Consider the following 20,130-nt stretch of genomic DNA (forward strand, 5'->3'; position numbering starts at 1 on the left):
GTTAAAATGGTTGCCAAAAATACTTTAGAATAAACAAGATCACACGACACATGCTATTAGTAGGAGACTGTGATAATTCTGATATTGGTATTGGAATTGACAATAGAATCCAATAAGAAATGGAAATAAATTCAACTAATTAACTTTAATCCAACTGCCACCCTCCAGGTGTTGTGAGGTGGGAAAGGATGAAAAAGTCACCCTTAAGGAGCAGCCAGTACAGCAGGAGAGAGGCTACATGTATGCAGGAAGGTGGTGTATGTGAATGTCACATGTGAGTCACGGACCAGGGTGGCTGCAAGGAACACAGGTAGGGAGTGGATCTCTGGTGTGAGAAAGGGAGTCACAGAAAAGTGAAGGCTTTGAGGGGTTATGTTTTGCCAGGGTCACGGATACTGTCCATGGGAAGTACAGCCCGCATTTCATACTCCCGGAAGCTCTGGACCCAAACGTGTGTCCCAAAGGAGTGTCCAAATCGTATTCGGTACAAGTGAAAATGCCAGTTTTCCTTCGTAGGTGAACATGACAAGGTTTTAGGGCTGATGTGGGCCTTGTGACCTTTCTGCACGCGCTGGGGGCTCCTGTCCCAAGCGTCACAGCTGCAAAGCCGTTCCTGGAGGGAGGCGCCCTGTGGGTGCTCTTGCTGTGACCATGCTTTCTGCAGCGACAGTGCCTAAAGAGATAGAATTTTCGGGAATTCTATCTCTTACTCAACTAACTAAACGACTTTTTCGAACAAAAGCCATTGGATTTTAAAATGCTGATGTAAAGCAGATTGCCCTTCACTTTCCACAGTGGGGACTGATTGGTCTTCCTGGCTGTATTTTGGAGTTTTTTTTAGATCGCTGCCTAATAACCTGCATAACCAAATGCTCTGTATTTTGTGAATAGACTTTGTAACTAACAGTAGATTAAGCATAGGATAAAGAAAAAATATATCAAGAGTAGATAACCATATTTAGAAATTCCAATTTCTTGGGGCGCTTGGGTGGCTCAGTCAGTTAAGCATCAGACTCTTGATTTCAGCTCAAGTCATGATGTCACAGTTCATGAGATTCAGCCCCAAGTCAGGCTCTGTGCTGACAACGTAGAGCCTGCTTGGGATTCTCTCTATCCTGCTCTCTCTGCCCCTCCCCCACTGCGCTTACTCTCTCTCTCTCCCTCTCTCTCTCTCTCAAAAGAAATAAATAAACATTAAAAAAAGAAATCCAAATTTCTGTCATCTTTCTATTAATTTTATGCTGGACCATGCCCATGGATTCGTGTTTACCCTAGACCTTGGTTTACTACTTATGATAAAAATTCTATTATCTCACTGTCTCATTACCTCATTTTAAAATGTATCCAGAAAATATCAAGCACTGATATCACCTCACTGTTATGTCTCTGTACTTTAATAAATTGTGTAAGGTTTATTATGATTGCTAAATTGTCCTATTTAGATTCTGAACAAATATTCTTTTATCTCAAAGTGTTTCAATGGTTCAGAGATATACACTGTTTGTGTGGTTTTCATTTAAATTATTTTGTTTTAAAAGATATTGTATTGCTTTTTACCTGCTTTGAGCCAGATTCATAGTATACTTCCCCAACATTTTCTCTATATATCCATCAAAGCATGTAATGAATCTGAAGTCTATCCTACTTACAGAATACAAATCTTTGTTGCAATCCTCTTTATCTGTAAGTGCTTCTGAAATTTTAGGTGGAATTTTAAATAAAGCTTCTGCATTGTAAAAATGGGGAAACGTACTTTAAAAAATTCTCATAGGAGATGGAGGTGTATTGCTGGTGGCAGGGGAAGAATGAAATCAGGATCTGATCAGCATGAAGAATCACTGGGGTTCTTGTTAACACTCGCGGGTGCACAGCTCGTGCGCGCACACACACACACACACACACACACTTCTTATATTTATTGTCAATTTGCTGAATCATAATCTCTTAGTGAGGCCCTGGGAGTGTGCACTCTTCATCTGGCTTCCCCTAATAAGGACATTTTATACAGCTGTAGAACGACATTAAAACCCACAAGCCCAGGGCACCTGGGTGGCTCAGTTGGTTAAGCATTCGACTTTGGCTCAGGTCATGATCTCGTGGTTCATTAGTTTGAGCCCAGCGTCAGGCTCTGTGCTGACAGCTCAGAGCCTGGAGCCTGCTTCAGACTCTGTGTCTCCCTCTCTCTCTCTGCCCCTCCCCCCGCCGCCTTTCAAAAATAAATAAACATTAAAGAAAACCCCAGGAAACTTGACACTGGTACATTAACTAGACTGCAGGCCATGTCAAGCTTTCACCATTTTAAAACTTGCATTCGTTTGTGTGTGTGTGTCCATTGGTACATGTGTGGTACTATGCAGTTTTGGAATTTTGCATTTTTGATAAGCCCTTCAGGTGAGTTACAATCAGATAAGATGTATATGCATGGCTTTTACGCAGTTATTCACAAACAGTGCAGAAGAAGCATCTGGTGGCTTTTGAAAACTACAACCCCCACCCCATCCCAGGTTCTCATTTAGGAGGTCTGGGCTTGGGCTGAGGAATGTGCAGGTTAACAAACAGCCTGTGTGATTCTGATGATGCTTTTCTACAAACCAAACGTTGTCGAGAAACCCAGATGGTCACGTGCAACAGGTGGAACGTGCCTTCTGTAGAGGGACATTTATGGAGGGAAGCATGCTGTGACAGCAATGGAGAATGATTCGTTACCAAAGGGAACAATGAGGAGAGCTTTTTGTTATAATTACCTATATCAAGTGGTGAAATTTGGTTCATTCAGCATGCTGGTACTCAACTTCTCCACCTATAAAATAAAGTGAATGGATTCTATCATCTTTTATGCCCCTTGAAGCCCTAAAGTCTTCTAACTTCATGCTTATAATTATTTGATTCTCTAGATTTGACAAAATTTTTATCTATTTTTCCAGTGTGTGATGTAAGACAGAAATTTAATGGAAGTTAGATGGATGGGAAGGGAGGAAGTTGATTTAATAAATTTAAGGACATTACTGATTATATGAATGTTGCTTATTTATTTCAATCCCCAAGAGTGGAGATTCTTCTGTGACTAGAACAAATAATAAATGAATGAACCATTTTATCATACACACGTTCCACAAATATTTCATGAAAACGCCCTGCTTTAAGTAAGCTTTTCCAAACTTAGTGCCTGTGAACTTGTAGTTTTTGTTAATATGAAATTAAATTTTGGTAAGTTCCATGTATATTCTTTAAAGAAATTATCTGTCTTCCCACTTGCTTTGTTATAGTTGTGACCTAATTGTTATGAACCACATTTTGTGAGCTCTCAAATGAAATCTCAATCAGCCAAGCTAGTCAAGCAATTTAGGATGTTTGCTGAAAGCAGTTTTCTACATAGATAGAATTAGACCAACAGCTGGAAGCACTTCTGTTACCCAGAAATATAATAGTTTATTTATTATTGCTCGTCTTTATTGTATCCATTCGCAGCTGAATTCATTTGGCACAATTTAAGACATTCTAAAATGAAGACCAGTCTCTGTCTTTATAACTTTTGACAAAAACAATAATGAAGAAACAAAGTGCACACACAAAAAAGCACAAAGCACACAAGTCCCCAGAATTTCTCAAAATCCTATGAGCTCCCAACTGGACCTCACAGGAGGGTTTCATATTCTCTATCTCCAGATTCGATGACTTTAGCCCTTTTAGTATTCCTTATCTCACCTTTGATTTCTTCAAAAATGCTGTGTCTAAATTTCTGGGCTCTCAATAGGGAAAAGTTGCCATAAGCACACACGACCACAAAGATAGCTTTGTGAGTTTCCAGTGGCTACATCTAGTCATACAATCTTACATTTGAACACTTGGCATTTCAAGTTTTTTTTCTACTGATGAAATTCCTTTAATAAGACACTGGATCCTTGATTCTCATCGAGTTGAATATTTAATTTGCTTATTATAGTTTGGTGGTTTTAAATACTAGCAGGAGGGTGAGAGGACACTTCCTGAGGTGTCCAACTAAGAGCCAGGACACTTGGATCCCAGTCCTGGGTCTGTCTTGTTCATCACATTACCTTGAGCAAGATGCTGGATTTCTTTCTTCGCCTCGGTTTCCTTATTTGACCCTTTGAGAATGATAGAAATATCTGTTGTGCCCTATTCCAAGGGTTAAATAATGAGGCTATTATGTGAAGCTCATTTGCACATGCAGCTTTTCAAACTTACTTTCGTCATCTTGGAGCACCTGGGTGGCGCCCTCAGTTAAACGGCCGACTCTTGATTTTGGCTCAGGTGGCGATCTCATCATCGTGGGACTGAGCCCCATGTTGGGCTCCGCTGCTGAGCATGGAGCCCACTTGGGATTTTCTCTCTCTCCCTCTCTCTCTGCCCCTTCCCTGCTCACTCTCTTTCTTTCTAAAAAAATTAAAAAAAAACAAACCCTTAGTTTTTTCATCTCTGTAACGAGACATAGGATTAAGAATACAAGAGAGAAGATAAATAATTCATATGATTTCTGTATCACCAGTATCTATTTTAAAAGATATAACTCCATTTCAAAGATAATATTTTGAGGATATGCAAAATACAATGTTTAATGAGTTATGCAACAATATGTGTGGAATTATTTCTTTTCTTGGAAATATTTATTTTTATTTTTTATATTTTATTTTTATTTTATTTTTTAAAGAGTTTATTGTCAAGTTGGTTTCCATACAACACCCAGTGCTCATCCCAACAGGTGCCCTCCTCCATGCCCATCACCTCCCTTCCCCTCTCCACCTCCCCCCATCAGCCCTCAGTTTGTTCTCGGTATTCAAGAGTCCCTTGTGGTCTACCTCCCTCTCCTTAACTATTTTTTCCCCTTCCCCTCCCCTATGGTCCCCTGTTAAGGCTCTCCTGTTTATGTGGAATTATTTCTGAGATGAAAGGTAACGATAACTACTTCTCAGGTGTGGGAGAAAACCTTTACTTTTTATTAAACTTTTTCTTTTGGAATACTTTTAGATTTACAGAAAAATTGTGAAATTAGAACAGCGAGGTGCCATATATATATATATATGCCACTCCCTGTTTCCATGGTTATTAACATCTTACCTTAGTATGGTATCTTTGTCTCAATTAATGAACCAATATTGATACATATTTATTTTATTTTTAATTTTATTGTTATTTTGAATGTTTATTTATTTTTGAGGGAGAGAGAGGAAGGGAGACAGAGAATCTGAAGCAGGCTCTGCACTGATAGCACAGAACCCAAATTGGGGCTTAACCCCATGAACTGTGAGATCATGACCTGAGCCGAAGTCTGACGCTTAATCAGCTGAGCCACCCAGGAGCTCCTTGATGCATGTTTATTAACTAAAGTCCACAGTTCACCCAAAGTTTCCTAATCTTTACCTAATGCTCTATTCATGTTCCAAGACACCATCCTGGGTGTGAGAGTACATTTATTTGTCATGTTTCCTTAGTTTCCTTCTGCCTCTGACAATTTCTCAAGCTTTCCTGGTTTTTATGACCTTGACAATTTTGGGATGTCCTGGTCAGTTGTTTCATAGAATGTTCATCAACTGGGATTTGTCAGATGTTTTTCTCATTTTCAGATTGGGGTTAGGAGTTTTGGAGCAAGAGATTGAGAGAGGCTGAGTGTCATACGCATCACATCCTATCAAGGGAACATACCATCATTATGACTGACCACTATTGACTCAGACCTGAATCACCTGGCTGATCTAGTGTTCACGAGCTTTTTCTACTGTGGAGTTATTCCCCACCTCCTGCTTTTTACATGCTTTTCCGAGGGAAGTCAGTATAAATATACCACACTTAAAAAATGGGGGGTTATGTTCTCCCTCCTTGTGGGTAGCTGTATAAATGATTAGGAATCCCCCTGCATGGAGATTTGTTCATTCTCTTCATTTGTTTGTTTACTATATTATTTATTCGTATCAGCATGGGCTCTTAGATGTTCATTTTATGCTCTAGGTATACTCCAATACTACTTTATTTATTTATCTATTTATTTTCTTGCAGAAAATTTTCCAACATTGGCCATTGAGAGCTCTTTTAGTTGAGCCTAGTGTCCCTTTGACATACGCCATCCGGGTAGGTGTGTGCACATGCATGTGTGCATATGTATGCGTGTATGTGTGTGTATGTCTTGAGCACTTTCGTACTTCCTGGTATTACAAGAAGCTCCAGACTCAGCTTGTATATTTTTAGCTTCAGTTCTAGAATCAGCTATTTCTACAGGGAGCCTTGGTTTCTTTTATTAGAGGATGATGTTAGAAACCAAGAACTGGGTGCCACATATGCTCCTTGTTATTGGGAAGTTGTTGTTTCCAGGCCTCAGATGAGAGAGCAAAGAAATACATGTGTGTATATTAACTCATGTGTATTCCCCTCTCTGTAAATATGTAACCATTTTTCTATGTTAAGCTAAACACGAGTTCCTACTGATTTTCTGACTTGAATCTATTACCACATTCCAACCTCTCCTGGCTGTCTGTAAAATCCAGCTACACCACCATCTGCTATTCTCCATCCATTCACTTCATTGCTCAGTAGCAGCACACATGTCTTGTTGTGTTAGAATCAACAGCCTATACTCCATGGTGAAAATTTAAAAAAAAACAACTTTATCAACTGAGACTGAGGCTTATGTAGAGTTTCTTTTGCCTTTAGTCTTACAGATTAGACTCATTTGCAAAGTTACATAGGTCAGTACTTCCCGTTCTCCTCCCACCTTTAGTGAGGCTTTTCCATACTTTAGTAATACAGTTAGATTATTTGGTCACATTCTACACTCCTTCCTAGGATCCCCAAAGTCCTAAATGATTTTTTAAAAATTTATGGGGCACCTGGGTGGCTCAGTCAGTTGAGCATCCGACTTCGGCTCAGGGCACGATCTTGTGTTCGAGCCCCGCGTCGGGCTCTGTGCTGACAGTTCAGAGCCTGGAGCCTGCTTCCGATGCTATGTCTTCCTCTCTCTATTCCTTCCCTACTCACACTCTGTCTCTCTATCTCTCTCTCTCTCAAAAATAAATAAACATTAAAAAAATAAAAGAAAAAAGAATAGTCTCTGCTTAAAAAAATCCAGTGTGCTTCACTTGTTAACCACCACCTTGAACTCTTGGTAGCCACTGGTCTACTTTCTTTTTTTTAAATAGATGTTTTTGTAATGTATATTTTTGAGAAAGAGACAGAGACAGAGACAGAGAGCGTGCACACAAAGGAGGGGAGGGGAGCGGGGGGTGGCAGGACAGAGGATCTGAAGTGGGCTCTGCACTGACAGCAGTGAGCCCAATGCAGGGCTCAAACCCACAAACCATGAGATCATGACTTGAGCTGAAGTCAGAAGCTCAACCGACTGAGACATCCAGGGGCCCAGCTTGCCTTGTCCATAGCTTTGCCCTTCCCAGAATGTCACATAATTAGAGTCATACCATAGGTGGCCTATTTATAGGACTTCCTTTCACTTAACACTAAGTATTTAAGAATCAGCCATGTTTTCCCCCTTGTTTGACAGCTCATGCTCTTGTTTATCATTGAGTAATATTCCACTGTGGCTTATGCATCCACTCCTTTATCAAAAAACATCTTGGTGGTTTACATTCTTTGGCTGATCATGAAAGTCATTGATTTTCAGTTTGTCCAGCTTTTTCTTAGAAGAATAGGAGTGATAACTTAAAAGCTCATTCCAGACACTGGAAGTCAAACTTTTATTTTTCACTTTGTACAATTCTGCACAATTATTTTTCCACTTAATGTTACTGCTGAAGAAGTTTTAAATATATTGCTTGTTTCTCTAGTTTATTGGATGGAGAGATTGAAATATATCTGAATCTTAAAGGTTTCAAAGCCTTCATGAAACGGACAAGAATGTATTTGAATGTAAGTTGCCCTTTTTAATGATTTTCTGGTTTCCTCACATGCTTACATAAGAATATAAGTCCCACATGTGTTTATATTCATACCTATACAAATACAGATGCATATATGTAGACACGGGACTATATACCTGAAGAGGCTGGAGATGACGTGGCCTTAACTTATGGGCTTTGGAGGCAGAATGCCTAGGTTCAAATCCACCTCTCTCACTTGCTATCTGAGTGAGACACAGTATAAATGACAAATAATGCATTTGGCTTCTTAAGCACTGATTTTCCCAAAGAATAGTCATATAAGATATTACTGGATGCCTACCACGTACTAGAAGTGACATTAGACATTAGTTTGATCTGCATACCATCCTGTGAAAAGTGTATTTGGAAAGCCCTTTTTAGACTTGGAAAACCTGATGATCAGAAAGGAATGCAACTTGTCTCTGGTTGCACAGCCTGCAAACAGGAGAACTGGGATTCGATTTCAAAGCTGCCAGGTCTCACACCAGTGCTTTTTCGACTGTGTTCTCTGCCTTCCAGCAGTATCACAGTGATCGGCTCCAGCCACAGTGCGGGGTCTGGGGAGAGTTTTCAAGGTTCTAATGGACGCATTTATGCTAAACTGTCAGCATTAGAACTGAACCCACTTTGGCCCTTCTGGAATCTTGAGTCTGGAATCTTGCATGAGGCTAGAATCCTCATAAAACAATCCCAACCAGTTACACCTCTTTGAGAAACTTGTGTGACTGGTTCCTGGATGTCTCTTGTCTCTGATCCTACATAACATCCGTACCCATTTTCCTGAGGTACCGGTTCCTACTCCTCTACTTTGGTGATAATCTGGTGAAAACAAGTTTCAAGTCAAAAATCCCTGCGATCATATCCTGGCTCTGTGTCTTACAAGCTGTGGGACCTTGAACAATTACTCAATCTCCATCTTCTCAGCTATAATTCAGGGTGATGGTGTTGTTGATCTATTAGGGTGGTTGTGAGGGCTGAGTGAAGGGAGCCTTGTGAGGGACTCCCTAGATGGTGTCTAACACTGTCCAGCACAATTGGCCCCAGCCACTGAACATTTGGAAAAGGGTTAGTCCAAATAAACATGAGTTGTAAATGTAAGTGCGCAGTGGATTGAGAAGACTCAGCACACACAAAAATAAAAATAATTTTAAAGATGATGTGTAGAAAAAATAATATTTTGGCTTTATTGGGTTCACTTTTTTTATAAACCCATTTTCTCTTTTCCTCTGTTTATTTTTTCTTAAGGTGGCCACTGAAAAATTTAAACTCATGTATGTGGCCTGCGTTTGTGGCTGACATGATATTTCTATTGGATAGTGTTTGCCAAGCACACAACAGGTGCTCAATAAACATTATCTGTGAGGCGCCTGGGTAGCTCAGCTGGTTGAACATCTAACACTTGATTTTGGCTCAGGTCATGATTTCATGGTTAACCAGGTCATGATTTCATGGTTTGTGGACTGAGCCCTGGGTCAGGCTCTGAACTGACAGTATGGAGCCTGCTTGGGATTCTACCCCAACCCCCAACCCCCACATGAGCTCTCTCTTTCTCTCTCTGTTTCAAAGTAAATAAATAAACATTCAGCAAAATATGTCACTTGAAAAAAACCATTATTTGCTATCATTAAGTTCAGCAGTCTGTGAGCTATGATCACTATGCCTCATTTGTTGGCATGAATTCAGTGATTTTGAGTGATATCTTAGTAACCTGAAAGCATTACATAACTCCAAAACTAGTATGATAGAATTCATTTGTTAACACAAATGTAAGGAAACAGTAAACATGTCAGGCAAATATACATTTCTTCCCTTCTTTGCCTTGAATCTTCTCCTAAAGTATATCAGACCATATTAATAATAAGACACTTGATTTATGTTGGTTGACATGGGAATAAGTGCTAGATACACTAAAGCGTGGCATCTAAATTCTATTTTAATTTCATTTGCATAGAATAGAATGATTATTGCACCTTGAACTATTCTCCTCCATGGGGAGCTGAGTCAGCAATCTATGATTTCTCTGCCCAAAGTCATAAAGAAGACTAATGAAACATGAGAGGTGTAATTGGTAAATTATGATGTGATATATATTTTAGGTTTAAAATATTATTCTGGAAGGATTCCATCCATATCAATGTGCTAGGATAATAATAATTAACTCTGTAAGTTTTATGGAAAAAGACTGTTATTTATGAAACACCAGAAGGAATGATTCATTATCCTTCATGGTGTTAATTTCACAAATATCTGAAAAACTTCCTTTATTATCTAATTTCACAAGCCTTCTTCCTGGGCCAAGACTCAATTCATATTCTGTTTTTTTGATAGCTCTCTTCTAATCTTCCAAATGCCCCATTTTGTGGTTCTTTTTATCCACACTTTTCAGATCAGAGCTACTTTCTTACCCAGTTTTTCTTGGCCACTATCTCTAAGAGATAGGCTATCGATTGCTCTCAGAATAAGTGGTTTCCACTTATTTGTGTATGAAGCACTGATTAAATATGGTGTCACTGAAAATGTAATCTGCGTCCAGATTACAAGCTATAGCAAAATGCACTAGCAAATGTGGAAAAGATTAAAAATCTCTAACATAGTGACATGATAGATAGTTATATTCTTGAGCTTACTTAAAAAATTCCTTAGTGGCAACCTGACATTTTTTTTTCTTTTTTGAGGGGGTGAAGAGAATCTAGTCTATGTTTACCAAATTCCTTTATTATTCAAAGTGAATGTGTTGTTATGTACCCAATTTGAATTAATCAATACGTTTTCCTTTAATATTGAGTGACTAGGACTAAAACGATAAACTAATTAAAAATAATATTTATAAGGGAATAGGAATATGAGATTAATGAATCCATTGATGTTATCAGTAATTAAAATTCATAACAGTCTAGGTAAAGATATAAGCCACTTGCTAATTTCAAACTCTAGGGAATATCCAAAATTAATACATAGATGTTTCCTAACTGAGAATTTAAAATGCATAGATAGAAAATAAGGGCCACCTATTTTATAGAAAATTCCATAGAGCAATCCTGTGAGGGAATATAGCTAGACAAGAAGTAGAAGGCTAAGAACCAATACCATTAAATTTAAATGGATAAGTGTTTTGATTAGGAAAATTCTGATCATTTTGCATGTAGCATTCATTCAGTGACTGGTATTTACCATTAATTTTCAAATGAGAATCAATTGTCCTGTAAGTTTTACTATTTTTTTTTAATTTTTTTAATGTTTTTTTTTTTTAATTTATTTCTAGGAAAGAGAGAGAGACAGCGTGAGCAGGGGAAGGTCAGAGAGAGAGGGAGTCACAGACTGAAACAGGCTCCAGGCTCTGAGCTGGCAGTCAGCACAGAGCCCGACGCGGGGCTCGAACCCACGAAACGCGAGATCATGACCCAAGCGAAAGTCGGACGCTTAACCGACTAAGCCACCCAGGCGCCCCAAGTTTTACTATTTAGACCCAGTTCAGTTTTATGATTTTTTTTTTAGACTAGAAGGGTGTTATCTACTTCTCACTATGTGAAATGGTTTATTGAATTTAGTGAATTATTGAAATAATTCTCAATGACAAACTTATTTGTTTATTATTGAATTACCTACTTTTAAGATACATATTCAGGTTTCAGGACTTGCTGCATTACATCAGATTGGAATGTACGATGGCCGGAGAATGCTATGTAGACATAGTTATGTGGTATGGTTTTGGATTACTGAGCATAGTCGCATGGCATAGGATAATTTGCTTAGGGCTTTGCATTTATTAAATTCTTCATCTGGCACTGAGTCTTATGGCCGACTGTCATCCTAGAGGGAGGAAATGCTTAGCCTTGAAGTCTATCCTATACCTGGTGTGCCATCTGGTCCCATCTTGCAAACACTGGCTTTGTCGCCTTTCCCTTGCTCTGACCTTCCCATTCCTCCACTGCAGTCCATGTGGTTACCTTCAAGGTAATGAATATCATTGCTTCTGACTTCAATCTCCTTAATCATAATAATACCTCAATGCTTATAGCTAGCATTTCTAATGCTAGACACTGTGCTAAATGTTTTCCATGGATGTTATTTAACCTTCACATGAACCATGATGAGCCTTCAGGGGGAATCCTAATAAAACCTACTCCCTATTTTACAGACAAGAAACTCCAAAAGATTAAGAAACAGGTCCAAGCTTCAACTGTCGAGTGGCAGAACCTGTGTACCGTCTGACCCCAAACCTCACTCTCATCAGCATCACCTGTGCCAGGCACTGACAGCTCCTGGGGTGATTGATGTTTCGTCCGAAGTCCACAAAACCTCCATCCAGGATGTTCTACAGCTCCTGTCTTCTCCACCACTGAGGCCAGCTCTCCTGAGCTTGGGTGGGAGTCAGTGAGGTTGGGGAGAACATTGGTCTCTCACTAAATTACTACTTCCTTTTAGTCTAAGACATATGAGAATCTTGCTAAGAGATTAGGAGAGGGATGATTTATGTATGGAGATAGCCAGGTTTTCCTTTGATGCCTCTCTGTGATGCTGGCCTTCATGGGAACAAGTATTGAGTCATGACAAATTACCGATCTTATAATAGGGTTACACTTAAATGCAAGGTATTACTTTTGCTGTGAAATGATTTCACACCCATGGATAATCAAGCATTCAATCATCCTTTAGGGTCCCAAACTTGATATCTGAGTGCTCTGGATGAAGAAAGTGACAAACCTTATATCTCATCCTGCATACCTTTTCTCTCACTGATAAAGTATCTTTGAACCTAACCTTTTGGTCTGCCTAAGGCTAAAGCCCTTTCTTCTTCCTGCAGTTAGGCCCTGGGACATTGCCCTAAAGAAATCCTTATTGGGCACCAAATACCTCAGCATCCTAGCTGAGAAGTGAAACTTATGGCAGGGGGAGACTTTTATTAGGACTGGTGGAGAATAAAGAGAGGTAAGTGATGAGCTTGGCCTTCAGGGAGGCTTTGAAATCTCTGCAAGAGGCATTGGGCCAGAAGTCAGCAGATCATCAATGATAATCTAATCTGGAAGAAACAGGCAGCCAGGAGAGCTGGAGTAATGACCACACACTACCAGTTGGCTATTTCCCCAAGGGTAGACACAAGCAAATTTGTGGTCCTGGGATTCTTTTTAAACTCACCTTTCAGGACAATATGTATGAAGGCTCTATATTAAGAAGTTAATGTAAGGGTTGATGGAGGGAGGTGGGTGGGAGATGAGCTAGATCGGTGATGGGTACTAAGGGCACTTGTGATGAGCACTGGGTGTTGAATGTAAGTGATGAATCACTGAATTCTACTTCTGAAACCAATATTGCACTGTATGTTAACTAAAAATTAAAATAAATTTTTTTTTAAAACTATAACATTGCAAGGCAGGACTCTTCTCTACTGGAATCTTGACTATAGTGCATTCAGTCTACTTCTGATAAGCCCAAGCTGAAAGATAATGACAATTTGGGGAAATTTTCTGGAATAAACCCCATTCTATATCTAAAAAAAAAGTTAATGTACTGCTGGTGAAATTGGTTTCCAGCATCTGTTTTAATATGCTTGTGTATATTGGTTAGTTTGGTCAAACAAAGCTAGAAGAGAGAGGGAAACAGAGGGACAGAGCTGAATAAAAAAACAATCTCAATCCATGGGCTGTTGTTTTCTTCAATCGGTGTAATTAGTTCTGAGCTCTTTATTTCCATGGCAATTTTACCCCCATGATACGTATGTCTCCTAGGCTAATAAATATAATCACTGATAGCTACTGAATCCTATCCAGTAGTGTAGGACCGGCAGCAGCATAAGGCTGAATATCCTCCCTTGCCGGGTATATTTCTCTAACCCCGGAGTATTGTTTTGCTCCCTAGCTCTTAACATTTTTTTTTAAATTATTTAAATCTAAGTTACATAACATATAATATAATCATAGTTTTAGGAGTCGAATTTAGTGATTCATCACTTGCATACAACACCCAGTGCTCATCCCAACAAGTGCCCTCCTCAATGCCCATCATCTATTTTCCCCACACACCCACCTACCTCCCATCCAGCAACCCTCAGTTTGTTCTCTGTATTTAAGAGTCTCTTATGGTTTGCCTCCCTCCCTCTCTGTTTTGCTTCCTAACTCTAGAAATAATGGTTCTAAGTTTCTTTTATTTTTATCTCAAGCGAAAGTTTTGTTTTGTCATAAAGTTTTGTCTTAACGTATTGTAGAATTTTACTATAGGGATTTTCATCTTTCCTTAACTTTTTGTTCTTGTTTTACAGAAAATATGATATACCATCTACCTTGGGATGCCTTTCCTAACTGAAATAATTTTTATATTCTCCTTTCTGGAGTATGACTTTTTAAAAATAAAATAACTATGATGTAAAATTTCTCAGATTTCTTTTTTATAGCCTCATACCTAGACAAGGAGATATTTTAACAACAATCAGTTATTAAATAATGTAGGACTATTTAATAACAATCAGTTATTAAAATATAATGTGATAGTTTTATAAAAGTAGAGAGTTTGTCTGATACTGCTCTGACAAACGTATTCCACAAAGTCGTAAAAGTGCAGTTATAATTTCTGATAAATAAACAAATATATTTTTAAAAAACCTCTCCTATGGAAATCACCGGGTGATTTAAAAAAAATACACGAAGCATGGTCTTAAGAAGTATAACTATAGGTATAGAGAACCAATACAAAATAAAAATGTTGTCATGGTCCAAGAGATACATGACAATTTAATATAACAATAAAGAAATGTATCTACATGAGTAACTGAAAGTGAACTGTATAAATCATATGGTCACTTCTTGGAAATGGAAACATATGAAATATATCTGCTGGTTGAGCATTTGACCTACTCTGAAGAAGTTACTACTAAGATTCAAAGTAAGAATGTAAGCCATTATTGTGCTCAGATGTGGCACAGATCTGGCTTCAGATGCTGTGTTTCGTTTTGTTAGCTCTTTTTTTTTTTTTTTTTTTTTTTTTTTACGATTAAGTAACAGAAATTATTTGCCTGTGGTCACCATCTGTCAACATCAAAGCTTTACTTAATGACAAATAATGCTGTGAAACTATCTCTATATTGATTATAAAGCACTAGTGTGTTAGAAAATTTCAGTCCAAAGGAAGAACAAAGACATGTAGGCCACTACTGATACAGATACAACATTTACAGGTGATCATATTTTGGCCAGGGTTGGTGTTAACATTTCTTATAACTTCCAAATTCCTTAGCATGATAAAACTGTAGATAAGTCACCAGAGTTATCTACATTTCACTAGAGTTTAGTGCATATCTCTTATCCAGATTGGCAAATCCTGGCTTTCAAGAGTTACCCAATTCATTGCTTTGAATATATTTCTATGCAAGAATTTTTGTTTGTCATCTATGCTGTTTACAACATTTAATTTGAAAATTTTTATACCTGTAGAACAGTGGCAAGAGCAATAAAATAAACATCCATTAAGTTTACTAAGACTTATCAGTTATTGGCTTCTTGAAACATTGCCTGTATTCTCTGTCTCTTTCCATGTACACAGACACACATAATAATTTTTTGGACTGAACTATTTGAGAAGTAGGAGTAGTTGTAGGCATCATGACACTATGATCCTAAATATTTTAGACATAATATTGGCTGAGCCATTTGAGAGGGAGTTGCAGGCACCAAGATACTATAGTCCTAAATATTTCAGATGTATCATCTAAGAACGAGAATATTCGTCATATAGAGGTGTTTCGGGAGCTCATTCAGTTAAGCCTCTGACTTTTGATGCTGGCTCAGGTCATGCTCTCACTGTTGGTGAGATGGAGCCCTGCATCCGTGCCACCAGCACAGAGCTGGCTTGGGATTCTTGCCCTCCCCGTCTCTCTGCCCCACTCCTGCTTGTGCCCCCCTTCAAATAAATAAATAAACTTTAAAAGAGAATATTCTTCTCTAATTTTTTAACATTTATTTATCTTACAGAGAGAGATGGAGCGTGAGTAGGGGAGGGGCAGAGAGACAGAGACACAGAATCTGAAGCAGGCTCCAAGCTCTGAGCTGTCAGCACAGAACTTGAACTCACCAACCGAGAGATCATGATCTGAGCTAAAGTCAGAGGCCTAACCAACTGAGCCATCCAAGCAGCTCAAGAATATTCTTCTATATAACCACAATGCAACTATTGCACTCAAGAATTCAAAAAAAAATTTTTTTTAAACTTTTTATTCATTTTTTGAGAGACAGAGAGAGTGCAAGCAGGGAAGGGGCCGAGAGAATGGGGAAGACACAGAATCTGAAGCAGATTCTCTGAGCTGTCAGCACAGAGCCCGATACAGGGCTCGAAGTCATGAACCTCAATATCATGACCTGAGCTGAAGTCAGCCACTTAACCGATTGAGCCACCCAGCTGCCCTTCGAGCTCCAGAAATTTAATGTTGATACAATACTGCTATTTAATATACAGCCTATTCAAGTCATCCTATTTGAGTTGATAATGTCCTTTGTCATTTTATTTCTAATGTTTTATTAAAGTATAATTACATATAGTAAAAAGCATGGGTTTAAAGTATACAGTTTGATATTTTGGTAAATGTATACCCAAGTAACCAACACCCAAATCAAGATATGGAGCATTTCTGTAACCCAAGAACCTTCATTCATGACACTTTCTAGTCAATCCTCTTTCCTCTATAACCCCTAGAGGAAACCACTGTTTTTAACCCTATAGGTGACATTTGTCTGTTTGTGAATTTCATATACACTGGATCATGCAGCGCATACCAATTTATGGTTAGTTTCTCTCTGGTCCCATATACCAGTGTCTGCAAAGAATGTTTTATTGGGACACATGCTCATTTGATTATATTGTCTACGGTTGCATTCACCTGGTAACAGCAGCACTGGGTTTTTGTGACAAGGAATGTATGTCACCTTCTCACTGCTTCCCGTGGCTGCTTGGTATACTACGAATTACTGAAATCCTATTATAAATTACTGGCATTTTGAACGCCATGTCTATTATTGTGCCATAGCATTTAGTTTTTTATTTTTCTATTACCAGTCCCTACCTGCCGTGTCGAAACAGTTTTGAAAGTTGTACTTTTAATGAGGAGTGGAGGATAAACTAGTAACTATCAGAGGAGATGGCAAAGCACCATGTTTGCTATTCAGTGACGCTGTAGCTGTACCCAGCTAATGTTGTATCATTCAACTTTACTAGACTAACCACTCATTATAATAGTCCTACTCACACAAAATCAACTTTAAGAGAACCCAGAAGTTTTAAAATAGGATATCTCATCAAAGGAATAGTTTTTCTCCAAAACATTTAAATATACTGAAATAAGGCTGAAATCAAAGTAAATTTCTCAGCAACTCATTTGTTAGCCAGCCAGTTACCGATGTTGAGTTAAGTGTTTGATTGCAGCAGATGAAGAAGTGTGCCCAGAGAAAATACACTTAACCCTATTAGCCTTTTAGTGAGAACCATTGCTTGAAGAGTTAAGGAAATTGAGAACAATAGGTGGAGTAAACATACTTTCCATATTCCTCTTAGCTAGAATCCCTGGGCATTAGAAATTTAAAAAATGAAGAAGAGTCTGAAAAGGGGAGAGAAGAAGGCAGACTGAGTGGGGAGTGTAGGGCCCATGCAATGACACAGTGGTGAGTTCCCTTTTCTTCTGACTCATCTATCGCATACTGGTGACTGGAGAAGCCAGCAGCTTAGTAATGCCAAATGGAACAGGCAAAAATTACCCAAGAAAGGCTTACTCACTCTATCCCAAGGGGCTACCTAACAAGGCAGCTTTTAGATAAGAACTGTACAAATGTACTTGTTCAGCCAAACACCACAGAAAATACTATCACCAACCCTCACCCTCACCAAAGCTAGAATGGAGAGTCTGGGTATTTTACAAGGTACCCCAACTCATCTCCATGGTTGTGTTAGAGGCTAAGTGGGGAAACTGGCTCTCCATCCCTGGGTGGTAATGAGGAACCCAAGAGGTTGATAGAAATGACATGGGAAGCCTGGAATTTTCCAACACCTGGAAGAGTAGTATCAGAGAAACCCCAGTGGGGAGTTGGGCTTTTCACCAACACTCAGCTAATAGGGATATGATTATGAGACCATCCCTCTTCACATTGTCAGTGGAGGTCTTTCAAGGGGCTTCTATTGAGTAGTAACATGGAGCCTCACCCTTCCGGTTGTCAAGAGAGGTCTAGTGGAGAATCTAGGCATCTAACTCCACTTGGCAGTAACAAGGTGGTATTCCTCTTCCTGAGTGGAGTTGTGTCAGAGGGAATCTATTAAGTTACAAAACTTATGTAAGACCCCAGTTGTCCAGATTTCAATAGAAAAAACACTTGATATCCTAAGAACTTGGAAAATCTTAATTTGGAGAAAGAAAGACATCATTACATGCCAACCCTGAGATGTCACAGAAGTTAGGAATATCTCACAGGGATTTTAAAGCAGCCGTCATTAAAATACCTCAACAAGCAATTATGAACACACTCAAAACAAATGAAAAAATAGACGTTCTCAGCAAAGAAATAGAAAATTTGGAGAAGAGCTAAAAGGAAATTTTAGAACTAAAAAACACAGTAGCCCTGCAAATAAACTCAGTAGATAGTCTCAACAAAAGAATGAGTGTATTTGATAAAAAAACTATAGAAACTACCCAACCTAAACAAGACAGAGAAAATAGACTGAAAAGTGAACCAAGACTCAGGGACCTGTGGACTATAATGAAATATCTAACTTTCATGTCATCACTGTCCCACAAGGAGAGGAGAGAGAGGACAGAGCTGGAAAAAGGATTCAAAGAAATAATGGATGACATTTGTCTAAATTTGGCAGAAGACATATTCAATAGATTCGAAAAGCTGAGTGAATCTCAAATAGGATAAACCCAAAGACATACCATAATTAAACTTCTGAAAGTGAAAAGGAAAGAAACAAATTTTGAAGGCAGCCAGAGAGAAACACTGTAAACAATTTGAATGGCAGCATTTTTTTTTCCATCAGAAAACAGTGAGGCTAGAGAGAAGTAGTGTAACAGCTTTGAAGTGCAGAGAGAACTGTCAACCCTGAATTCGATATCCAGCAAATATATTCTCAGCAATGAAGAGGGAATTAAGGCGTTCTTATTTTGGAAGGAAGACTAAGAGTTTGTTGCTTGCAGACCTACTGTAAGAGAAGAGATAAAAGAAGTCCTCTAAACAGAGAGGAAATGATAAAAGAAGGAATCTTGGAGGGAAACTTTGCTTCCTGACTTGCATTTTCACTATTATCTTTAATAGCTGATATAAAAATTATAACAGAGCTTAATGTGGTCTTTTGTTTATGTAGAAGAAAAATGAAAGACAATTGCAATATAGATGGGGAAGGATAAATGGGCACAAAAGGAGGTAAGGTTTCTATACTTTTCTCAAACTCAGAAAATGTCAACACTAGTAGACTAAGATATATATGTGCAACATAATATCTCGAGTGACTACTAATATCATTTTGAAGATATATCCTCTTAAAAACATTACAGATAAGTCTAAATGTAATTTTAAAAAAACTCAAGTGACAAGAAACAGAAATGAAAAACAGAACAAGCAAAACAAAACAAAAATAAAATGGCATCATTAAGTCCCAACATATCACCAATTACGAAAAGTGTAAATAGTCTCAGAACACCAATCAAAAGACAGAAATTGGCAAAGTGGAGTTTTAAAAACCAAAAACAAGAACACAATATGACCTCAATGTCTATGGAAACTCACTTTAAATGTGCTACAGGTAGGTTGAAAGCAAGAAGGAAATGAGATATACTATGCAAACACTAATCAAAAGGAAGCAGGAGTGGCTATATTAATAGCAGATTAATCAGAATTTCAGGGCAAAGGAAATTACCAGAGAGGGAGAGTAAATTCACCAAGAAGACATAGATAGTCTAAATCTTTAGCACCAAAAAACTGAGCTTCAAAACTCGTGAAGAAAAAATGGATAGAAATACAAGAAGAAAGACACATCTACAACTATAGTCAGAGATTTTAATACCCCATCTCAACAAGTGATAAAGCACCTACATAGCACATCATCAAGGATAGAAGATCTTGAAAGACTACGAACCAATAGAATCTAGTCCATGTTGATAGAACATTCTACCCAACGACAGCAGAATATATATCATTTTCATGCATCCATGGAACATATACCAAGGTAAATATCATTGTTGGCCGTAAAACAAACCTCAGCAAATTTAGAAGAATTGAAA

The 20,130-nt window shown here is 38.4% G+C and overlaps 1 long non-coding RNA gene across 2 annotated transcripts; it reads left to right on the plus strand.

The window, feature by feature from the left end:
- Positions 1-8,589: 8,589 nt before the first annotated feature.
- Positions 8,590-14,198, plus strand: LOC120243096. Of its 2 annotated transcripts, none has more exons than XR_005531216.1 (4): positions 8,590-8,668; positions 12,022-12,262; positions 12,688-12,812; positions 14,140-14,198. It is a non-coding gene; the product is annotated as an uncharacterized LOC120243096 (long non-coding RNA). The 2 variants fall into 2 exon arrangements; XR_005531215.1 differs by having other exon boundaries at positions 12,022-12,247.
- Positions 14,199-20,130: the final 5,932 nt, after the last annotated feature.

This window comes from Hyaena hyaena, unplaced genomic scaffold, assembly GCF_003009895.1.
Source record: "Hyaena hyaena isolate Hyena2069 unplaced genomic scaffold, ASM300989v1 scaffold_327, whole genome shotgun sequence".
Classification (NCBI taxonomy): Eukaryota; Metazoa; Chordata; class Mammalia; order Carnivora; family Hyaenidae; genus Hyaena; species Hyaena hyaena.